This window comes from Cupressus sempervirens, chromosome 7 (genome assembly GCF_028749045.1).
Source record: "Cupressus sempervirens isolate cs-2001-9-10 chromosome 7, ASM2874904v1, whole genome shotgun sequence".
NCBI classification, from domain to species: Eukaryota; Viridiplantae; Streptophyta; class Pinopsida; order Cupressales; family Cupressaceae; genus Cupressus; species Cupressus sempervirens.
In genome coordinates this window covers 763437985-763449707 of record NC_143124.1, presented here as the reverse complement: position 1 = coordinate 763449707, position 11723 = coordinate 763437985, and the positions used below count along the sequence as shown (strand labels likewise).

At 30.9% G+C, this 11723-nt stretch overlaps 2 pseudogenes across 1 annotated transcript; both read right to left on the bottom strand.

Moving 5' to 3' along the window:
- Window positions 1–1909: 1909 nt before the first annotated feature.
- LOC149549530 (uncharacterized) lies at window positions 1910–4494 on the bottom strand (annotated as a pseudogene).
- Window positions 4495–5194: 700 nt separating this feature from the next.
- LOC149549529 (receptor-like protein 47) lies at window positions 5195–6038 on the bottom strand (annotated as a pseudogene). The gene is made up of 2 exons (XR_016354474.1): window positions 5670–6038; window positions 5195–5436 (listed from the first exon to the last, which is right to left on the bottom strand). The product of XR_016354474.1 is annotated as a receptor-like protein 47 (transcript).
- Between the last annotated feature and the right edge of the window lie 5685 nt (window positions 6039–11723).

Sequence of the window (11723 nt, the reverse complement as noted above, 5' to 3'; positions counted from 1 at the left end):
ATATAGATGCTCCAACTATTTTAATTGAAACAAGTCTCTAAAATATACCATTAAATATTCTACCCCAATAACCTTCCTTATTCTCGACATGATTGACAAGATGAATATTGACAACATGTTGAGTTCATAGACTTGCATTCCTCTCATATCCTACTCTCCCCCCCATTCATAATGTTTAAAGCCTTGACATGAACACAATAGAGACCTGCATAAGATACTATAAGTGGTTCTTGAAAGAAACAAGAGCATCTCTTTTATGTAGCATAGTATTACCATTTATCATTTTAGGACCTCATATGACCTCCTCCTAAAAATAAGAATTTCAAGACCCCATAGGAACCAATCCTTAGAAACCTTAGTATGTAGGGAAGTATGGGATTATGATGAGCGAAATAATTATTCAAACTATCAATCAAAATTATAACCTTTGACTTTAAGTAATGTCAAGTAGATATTGAATGAATTGTTTACATAATTTGAGAAAAGGTAATCGTAAATTTCTTAGAAAATTTAGTATAATTATAAGATATTTCAATAAAAAACTACTAACTTAAAAAAAATTAAAAGTATACATTATTATTTTTAGTATCTTGAGTCTAGGTTATCTTTAAGATCTTGATATACATTGAGGAAATATGAGTACATGTGGAAAAAAAAATTAAGAAAAAAAGTATTTATGATCTTTTCGTATAATTGAACATTACATTTAAAATGTGAGGAATGATGAGTGCTTTCATAATTGAATATGTGCTTTATTAATAAAATTTCATGCATGTAGAAAAAAATATAGTAAACCAATAAAATTATTTAAAAATATTATATTGTAAAAGTCTTAAGAGTGACATGAACAATCTACTTTCAAAAATGTCGTCATAAAAAATGAGGTAACAAAAATATACAAAGACATGTGTTAATGATTTAATTAGAAAGGGTTGGTTTGACATTCTTGAATTAAATTTTATTGTAGTTTAAACATAAAACTTAGTAATATTTAGAAGATATAAATAAATATCTATTACTTAAATTGACTTATTTTTTATTTGAAGAAAGTATATATGTACATATGTCAAAAATATATTAGTAATAGGATTATAATTATAATATTTATTAAATATATGATATGTTATTTTGGTAATAATGTTTGATTAAATAACTTTAGAGATACTCCCATATTCTTTAAGTATTAATATTTGCAAACATAATTACAACAAATAACTTCAACTAATTTTATTTTATGAGCATAACACCAATATTATTTTATCTTTTCTTCAAGGTATGTGCAACATATGGTTTTGTTCTATTGGGATATCTTTAATCCTCATTAACACACATATTCCTAAATAATTCAAAAAATTGAATTGAAATATTTAAACAATTCACTTATTGAATGCATATTCTAAGAATAGGACGACAATTTTATTTTACTTAAATGCAAAAAAATTACGATAAAAATGTATTCATGAAAATACTAAATTAAATATTTGTACTTCTATGTTGAATACAAATACCTAACATTTTAATTTAAAATTTCAAACCATAAAAATTATACTTGTATTTTATTGATGACCTATTCATAAAATTTTAATAAAAGTAATGAATTAACTTAGAATTTATTCAATGTTGTATAAGACATTAAATTTGTCTACTTATAATAAAATTACAAGGTAAACTCATTACAATGAGCATATTTGAGGATAATGATTTTACAATTTTTTACTATATCATTACCTATTTATCAATCCACTCAATAAACCCATTGTCATTTCATCTAATGCATGAATGAATCTTCTCCTCCAATGTCTTTTTGTAGCCAAGATGCCAAAAACTCCCCAAAATCCAATAGAAACACTTGTCAACCACTCTACATGCCAATGCCATGGAATTTTTCCTCCCTCATCAGCCTCATTCTAAAGAAGAAGGGTTTGTATGCTATAATTTGTCATCTCTCCACATCTACATGATTTGTTGTTAACTGGGAATCCACAAAGATCATGGTTCCTAGTGAAAAAAGTAGAATTGAATGTATTGAATTGTCTTCCTTCTAGTATTCTTCCACAAAGACTATTGTTGGCTACAACGAAAAAATTAAATAGGAAACTTGTAACATTTCATTTAGAATTCTTCCTTTTAGTTTATTTTTTAAAAGATCAAGTGACTCTAACTCTACAAGTAATCCAAAACTACTTGGAATCTCTCCTATAAGACTATTATCTGATAAGTTCAATGTGTGGGGACTTTTAAGATTCCCCATTAAAGAAGGAATGTTTCCTAATAGATTATTTACAAATAGATCAATGCAAGTTATAAGTAACATCACTAAACTAACATACACTATTTCTAATCATTTGTTGAACACTTGGATCTCTTCTTTAATTTAATAGTAGGAGCCACCATCATTGTCATGTGAGTTTCCCATTGTAGAATTCCTCATACTTTTCAATGTTGCTAATTGTTGTGGGATAGAACCTATCAAATAATTTTGTGAAATATTAAAAACATGGAGCCTTGATAAATTGCTTAATTGATGTGGAATATATCCTTCAAACTTGTTAGACGTCAAAACAAGTATCATCAATTTAGAGAACTGACCCAACCAAGATGGTATGTTCCCAAAGAGATGATTATTGGCCAAATCTAAAATTTACAAGCTAGAACAATTCTTAACGCTTGATGGCAAGTTTCCCTTTAACATATTGTCCTTGAGGTGAAGTGAGCTGAGTTTACTTAGCATTTCCACATGATATGGTATATGTCCTGTTAATTGTGTATTTGCTAAGTTTAATTTTGTCAAACTAGAACAATTCATTATGCTTAATGGTATTTTACCAAATAATTTATTGTTTGAGAGATCTAAAACCTCCAGATATTGTAGAAGGCCAATTGAAGAAGGTATATCACCACATAGATCATTTGTTGAAAGTGACAAAAATTGAATGGATGGTAGAAGATTGCCAATATCCACTGGAATAAGTCCTATGAATCTATTTTGAGACAAGTCCAACAAATCCATGATTGATGTTCGCATTGAAGAAAAAGGGAGAGGACCTTGAAGCATATTAATGTGAAAATCAACACTCTAAAAGCCTTTTACAATCAAGCTTGAGTGAATGTGTCCTTGAAAGTTATTATATGACAAGTTAAGATCTTCCAACACTGGTAGTGCCCCTAACCAATCTGAAATACTTCCATATAGACTATTATTGGAGAGATCCAAATCATACAATCTATATTGTGTGGAAATGAATGGTGGAATTATGCCCTCGATATTACATGAGGGTAAGTTTAAGGAACCAATGTAAATTGTGGGTATCCAATCTAGTTCAATCATGATAGCCATTTCATTATAGGATAGATCAATTTCAAAAATGCTGGTCATTTTGTTAAAAAAACTAAGAGAAATATTTCCTTGAAGACTGTTTGAAGATAAGGCAATTGACCTAAGACCAAGAAGACTTGCAATTGAAGTGGGAATGCTACCATTTAGTTAATTAAAGGAAAGATCTAGATACACCAAGGAGGAAAGACTTCCCAACATATAAGTTATATTTCCACTTACAACATTGGAGGACGGGTCTAATTCTACCAAAGAGGAAAGATTACCTAACTGAGATGGTATATTTCCACCCAAGATATTTCAAATGAGGTACAAAGTAGTCAATGATGGAATTTGACCAAGTGATGGTGGAATCTCTCCATTCAATGAGCTGTCCAAAAATGCCAAATGTTGCAGGGCTAAGAGATTTCTAATGGAAGGAGGAATAGGACCTTCCATATTTTCCATATTTGTCAATCTAAGATAGATGAGAGAGGTGATATTTCCAATACAAGGTGGCATACTTCCTTTTATGTTAGACCCTGAAAGAAAAAGGACATTGAGCTGAAACCATTCCCCACAAAATATTTGACTTAGATTTCTACTAATTAAGTTTTCTCCCCCTAATATAAGCTCTTGTAGAGAAGGCAAATGAGAGAGACTCAAGGGAAATGAACCACTTAATAATGGCCTTTTAGACAACCAAAGTGAAACCAATGTAGTCATATTTCCTAACCACAATGGAACTGGTCCTTCAAAGTTGTTGGAACCGAAGTGGAGGTGGGTAAGGAATGATAGGTTTTGGATAGCATTGGGGATGTGCCCTAAAAGCATGCATTTCGAAAGGTGGAGTTGTTGGAGATTAGGCAGATGAGAAAGGGGTGCTTCCAATTGCTTTCCTATCATATTCAGCACTACTCCACTAAGGGACAAATATTTCAATTTCTGCAGCTTTTCCGTCCAAACTAAACTGGCACTCCATACTAAATTGTGAGCCTCTCATCAAAGAGGTCTTGAGTTTGAATCTACTTGAGATTAAAAACATAATAAAAATTAATCTAACAATAATAATAAAATAGATAATAAGCAATCTAGACTTCGGCTGATTATCTATCCAAAATGTTATGAAACCCACTGCATACTGCTCTGGAAGGTGCAGAGGTTAATGCCAGTGCTGCCATCTTCAAAATTCCCCGAGGTTTTATTTCATGGCACAAAAAGGATCGATTTCATTTGATTTGAGCTTCTTATATAACAAGACAAAAATAAACTAAAATAATAATAAAACCGTACTCCATGAAAAGATATCGTGGAGCTGGCTTTTAATTTTGTGTGGATTCAACGGGATTCACGTTGTGCAATGGTTTTTTGTGTGGATTTGTGTTGTTCTCTTTGATAAGATATGTTGGAGATGATTGGATGTACATGGATTGTTGATTTAGGTTTTTGGGTTTCTCTGATCCTCTAGGATATAGCTTAATTAAAACAATTGCATTCTCCAAATTAGGTTAACCTGAAAAAACTCGCATTTTCAACATCTGATTCGCTGATTATGCAGTTTGATAGACAACAAGAAACTCACAAGCAAACGAGACCATTCACGTTATGAGATATTTCTTCCCATGGAAAAGGACGCATACTTTCTGGATGTGTTGTTTGGTTTGGCTGGCACTTCTTCAGCCATACACGTGGTATGGAAGTTGAGATTTGTTCATTTGGATGGTGTGAGTCGGCAAGATCAAGAGTTTGAGGTTTGGCAAACACTTATCTAGCATTACACATGGAATGGAAATTGAGATTTATTCATCAACATCAATATTTTAAGATAAGTTTTTAGGAAAACTTCCAACTTAGAAAAGTTATTTGGCTTAGGATTGATGATCGGTGATGTTTAAGTCCTCACAACTTATCCAATATTTTTTTAATCAGGTACAATACAAGGGCCACACAAAACATCACTAATGGAGTTCATATTTCACATGAGCTAATTAATATTTCAAAGAGATACACAGATAGGTCCAAAACTTCCAACTGACAGAGATTCCCCAAACCCTCTGGTATTTCACCTTCGAAATCATTCCAGCTCAAATCCAGATGTCTCAATTCTTGTAGGGAAAATAAACCTACACATGTAAACAACAATGATAACCACTCAAATTTCTATAAGAGGAAGCTTAAATCGTGAAACATGAGAGGTTGCTTCGTCTAAAATACCTATTGGAACTGTTCCATTGAACCTGTTCTCGCACAAGTCGAGATAAGCTAAGTTGTTAAACAACAAAAAAATCCACTCAAATTAAAGTAAGGGAAAGCAGCTTAAAACAGAAAATATGAAAGATTGTTTCGTTAAACATACCTTTAGTTAGGATACCCCTCAAATAATTGAAGATCAGATCTAGATGCTCCAACTGTTCTAAATGGAACAAATCTCTAGCAAGTCTGCTATTAAATGGGCTGCCCCAATAATCATCCACATTCTCCACATTATTTGCAAGACGGAGTTTGACAACATTTGAGCTGATGGAGCTACATTTCACTCCCCTCCATTCACAGCAATTAAAGCTTTGCCACGAATGCAATAAAGGTGAAGGATGTATCTCCCTTTTAAAAGCAAGAAGAGCATCTCTTTCGTGTGGCAGGCACAATATGGTATTGCCATTTATCATCAGCGACAACCATGAAATGCAATTAAACATGAGCATATGACAACGGAGGAATGATCCATGGCAAGAATTCAGATTATTTCATCTGCAACAACAATAGTTTTGATCAGAGATCACAGCAATCAAAATTGAACCAAATTATAAAATGTCTACCACTGGAAATAAAAATAGAAAAATAACAAAGAGAAATGCAGGTAGCTACCAAAGGTTTAATGCGTATAGCTTGAACAATGGTAAGAAGAGTGAGTAATGAGGAAGGGAAACTGAGATTAAATAAGCAGGAGAAGGCATGAAATGAGTGAAGCAGAACAAGTCAAGATGACGTTGGACACGGGAAAGTGAATTTAACACGGCAATCGTGACATGGATACGAAAATGAATGGTGCAATAAAATCAGATGACTTTGCAGAGGGGAAATAAGTACCACCTTGCCCTTTATTTTTGTATTTTAATTATTTATTTTCGATGAAATATGCTTAAATATTAATTAAAACAGATTAATACATAATTTAAAAGAAAAAATGTTTGGAAGATTAGCATCATTTTAATCCAACTTTGTTTTGTTTTGTTGTGTTTTGTTGTTTTGTATTTTTTGTCACTAGTTGTATTTATGTTTTATGTTTTATTCTTATTGTATGATGTCTTTAATTATTTTACTTGCTAGCTTGTGTCACATGTACACATCATTTAACACACTTTTATCCTTCAAGTTTTAAATTATACAATATTTAGTTTGTACACGTGTTCTTTTAATCTTCAACATTTCTTACATAGCTATCATTTCTCCAAATTTGTGAAAGTCCTATCATCATCTTTGCATTTTGAGCATAGGCTTATATCTTATTCTTCAAATATGTAGGATATTCACTTACTAGTGAATTATTTATCTCTCATAGGGAAACTAAAATATAGCATTTTGTAACCTTCTATTGTATATTATGGCATCCTAGTATTGTTTTACACCTTAACCTAGGGATCATCCTTGTTTCTAGTATTAAGCATTCATTTATGTGTTTTGTCATCTTTTCCTTTTCTCTTTGGTATTCTTGACATATTAGTTTCCTTCGGAATTGTGGAGCTAAACACCCTTTTCTTACCATGCACACCAAGGTATTTCTCTTTTGCACTCTGAATTAATTCCTTACAAAATTATTTGCTCTTTTTTTACAATAGGTAATCAACGGAAGCCTAGATTATTTATTAATTTTTATTATTATTTGTGTTAGATTAATTATTATTATGTGTTAATCTTGAGTAGATTCGAACCCAAGACCTCCTCGATGAGAGGCACACAAGTACACCATGCATTGTAGGCTCTTTACTATATTGTGCTAGATTTTTAAATAATTGATATTTTCACATTATTTTTTAAACGTATAACCTAATGATTTCATGCCATTAGTTTGGTACCAAAATGATAGATCTTCATATAAATAAATCTATGTCTAATATTGAATCATCTATCTATTTAAAACTCTATATGTTCTCCTTAATGGAAAACTACTATTTATCAAAAAATAGAAATTTGAATGTAAACAATCTCAATTTAAAGATAAACATGACTCATAATCATACTTAAAATGTTATAGAATTTAAAACAAATTATATGAATAAAGACAAAATTGTTTCATAATAATTTTATGATTTTATAGAGATTTCTAGCTAATAAATCAATTTGAATATCCTGCAAATAAATATTATTTAATTACAAATGTGTAGATATAAAGAAAATAAATAGCAAGGTTGATCTATGTTACATTCAATATCAATATTACATTTAATATCATAATTACATATTTCATTGCGTGGTATCTTCTCACCATCTCTTGATAGTATTTGCAACTAATTTCATGTCTTACAAAGTCCTTTACACATTATTCGTAGGATTACAATCAATTAAGATAGGACTAATTCGTGTATGGCAATTTTCCCTTCGTCCCAGGTAATAATTTTAGGTGGGTTGGTTTCAAACACGACCATTGTGACAGGTGATAAGAAAATGAGTGAAGCAGAGAAAATAATAAGATAATAAGAAAATGAACGAAGCAGAGAAAATCAAATGAACTATTAGAAATGCCAATTTGTATTATCTTTCCAATGGACAAAGGAAGTCATGTATTTTCTTTGAATAGACAGAGATGATAATGTCAAACTGTCGTGCAGAGGAAGGTGGAAATATATGAATCTATCGTTTGCAACACACAAATATTGATAGATATTTGTGAAGGGTGAGAGTGACTTGAGGTTGAGTTGATTAGGAGTGAATGAAATACAGCACGTCAAACTACATGTGGAAATTTAGGATTAGAAACAATTGTGAGCTCGTGAAAAGTTTTCCATATGGTATTCATTGCAACTACACCCATCAAGAACGAAGAGAATTCTTTAATGAACAATAACATGCAGTTTAAATGACTTAATTTAATTTAATCATGACAGTAAGGGTTTGTTTTATACAAGAATTGACTCAAAATCACTTTTTAATGTGCAATGGCTTGGATGGTCAATCCAATAGAGTAAATTATTTAGTGGGTGTAGATGGTCAATTTAATTGAAATAAATTGTTCGGTAGTCTAATTTTGTGAAAATATCTGTTCAAGAGTTATTTTTCATCTTTATCTTTATGGGGCTTTAATGTATTAGGAACCATAACAAAATGTATTGTAAAGGAAAAATTACTATAGGTGTCACAGCAATATCAATTTATTGAACATTGAAGAATAGATATGCACACAAATTTTGAATATGTAAATTTGGGGTCATACAATTAAGAACCTAAAAAAATAATCACTGTGAATTCTTTCAAAATTGAGCAAGATAAAATAGATTTGTAAATGAAATATTAGTCCTCTATTTTCTTTTGAACAATGCATGTGAAATAGAATTTGATGTAAAATGAGGAAAAATGCATTCAATAAAAACAAAATTACAAGTGGGACATAACAAGATGTTTGGTGGGCTTCAAGAATTTGGAATATAAGAATGAACACAGAATAAAACACATTCAAATGTGTATTGTGTGTTAATGAAAAAAATATAAGTAAGGATGTAGATCTTTAAACTGAAAATACAAAAAGAAAAAAAAAATCTCCATCAATGTTATGAACCCTTCCAGTAACGATCTTATTGTACAATCATCAAGAAGTGGATGACCAATACCCTTGTCACAATAATATCACACATCATGTTGGTGCCCTACTTACCTAATAAGGTAGCCTCATCTTTACCAAATTACTTTCAAGTATCAATCAAGATATCTTGTTTTAATGTGCATTTCCAAAAACTTTGGCAAGACTAAAACATAAAAGTCCTAAACTATTAAATCATCTTTACCAAATTACTTTCAAGTATCAATCAAGATATCTTGTTTTAATGTGCATTTCCAAAAACTTTGGCAAGACTAAAACATAAAAGTCCTAAACTATTAAAGTTCTAATTGTTTTAATCGATACAACTATGAAGATAACTTTGCATTTAATGTAATAGCATATGACTTTCAATTAACCAGTTCACATTTCCTTGCATAGTGTCCTTGTTAAGTCTAATATTGGCTCATCTTACTCAAAAGAATATGGTTCCCCTAAAACCACTCAATATTAACAAAAACTAATAATACATTAATTAATAGTGCTGATTTATTTGTAGTGATGGTAAGAATCTCCTTAGACTTATAATCCTAACCATAACTCTGCAATGTCAAGCAATCTCCATCAATATGCCACTTTTTAACATATAATTTTGCATAAATCATTGTGCCTTTCTACAATATATAACCCAATTCTCTTTTCTCCAATGTCATTCTTACAAAAGCATTCATTGAAATAGTAAGTCCTCTGAATCTTCTCACAAATATGATGAACTAACAAAACACCTCATGAAATATCACAAACTAGTGAACAACATTGATGAGTAACATTCCATTGCAGTTCAATTCTCTTTACCTAAGTCCTTCATGACAAGTGAAGTATCATCCCTTTAGGAAGCTTGCTAGCCAAGGAAAGAGGTTTGGTTAACCAAAATGCCAATTTTTGTGAGAACAACATTCCAAATCTTAGTGGTTGACCCATGAAAAGAAAAAAGAATGCCCAAAAAGTAGAAAACTTGGCCATGGTTAATCTATTCCCAGGTATACTAGAGAATCTATTATTGGGTGGGGAGGAATAATTGGTGATAGAAGGGACATTTATGCCATTTGATAGAAGAACTAGAGGTCGAAAATGTCTTAGGAAATTGGATGATATTTGGAATATTTTTTATCCTCTAATAGGGTAAGGAAAGAATCGTCGACAAAATGGCTATTGACCAACCAAGTGTTTGTGTTAGGAAGTCAAGTTTCTTAAACACAACTTACAAAAATTGTACAAGCCAACAAATATCCAAAGTGAACTCTAAAATAAGAACTTATAATAAAGGAATAGGGAAGCCTTGGGAAATTGATCTATGCAAACCAAAAGTAGTGGAGTGGTGGTTATTAATGGTGATACAAGCATTGGCATTTACAAAAAATATTTAAATTGAGAGAATAAAATGAGGGCCAAATTCATGATACTTTAATATAGCTAAAATAAAAGGACATTCAATATGATCATTGTTATTATATTCAATTGATAAATGTGTTGGATATTTTCACTAGAATTGACAGAAACCTATGTCAAAATTGATAGAATTCAACCACTAACAAACTAGTGTACAACATTTTTCATCAAATCACCACCCTAGAAAGTAGATTGTAGTTGAAAGATAGGCTCTTGAACAAGAATTGTAACTCGTCAATAAAATTCACTTCTTATGAAATAAACTTCATACTATATAATTCAAACATAGGTCAATGTTTGAACATAGAAAAAATATTGTCATTGAAACTTCTTGAAGAAAGACACTAGCACATATAACTTTGAGAAAAGATCTAACATTTATAGCTTGCAAGATTAAAAAATTGGCATGAATTCCTTAGGAATATTGTAGGGAATTCTTTGGAGATGATTGATCAAACTTATGTGTTGTATTCATGACTTGGTTTTTCATTAATGTCAACATATCAACTTTCTGAATAGTTCTAGTAAAGTAGCAAAAAGAGTTTTTCGCAGCATGGTTCAAGGCTACTGAGTTTCTTTTAGTGGGGCTAGCAATATGATCTTGGATATTTATGAATACTATGTCTATGTTCAAGGAAAGAAATATGAATTTTTTAGTGAGTTATAGAAGATTTGCAAAGGACTAGTTGTAGGAAAGTTTACAAGAAACTATATGTTGTTGTTCATGTTTTATCCTTTTGTCAATGTTGAAGCTTGTTTAGAAAGATTGGGTTTTGGCAAGAGAAATGTTTGTGATTCTATGTTCGAGTTAGAAGAATCAGAGGATCATTCTATGGAGATCATAGAATTGAATAATGTTATTTGTCCATTATTAGGATGACTATGCTATGTAATTGATGTAATTTATAATATAACATGGGGAGCCTAATTGTAATATCCTATGATGGTTCTATATTATTCATTGTACATTGGAAAATATTCATGTTTGACTCAATTAGTTATTAGGACTTGGTATAAAGGAAAAAGGTTTCCTTAGTTGTAAAGTGTGTGTGATTTGTGAGATCGTATACAGTCATATGCTATGTAATTTTATGGGTGTTTTGGATGCAAATTTGTGAAGGTCACAACAATGAGTAATGTTGAGCATAAGTTGTGACCTTCAAAGGAACTCTATTGGAAAGATTATTTTTTATTTTAGTTAGATCAATTTTA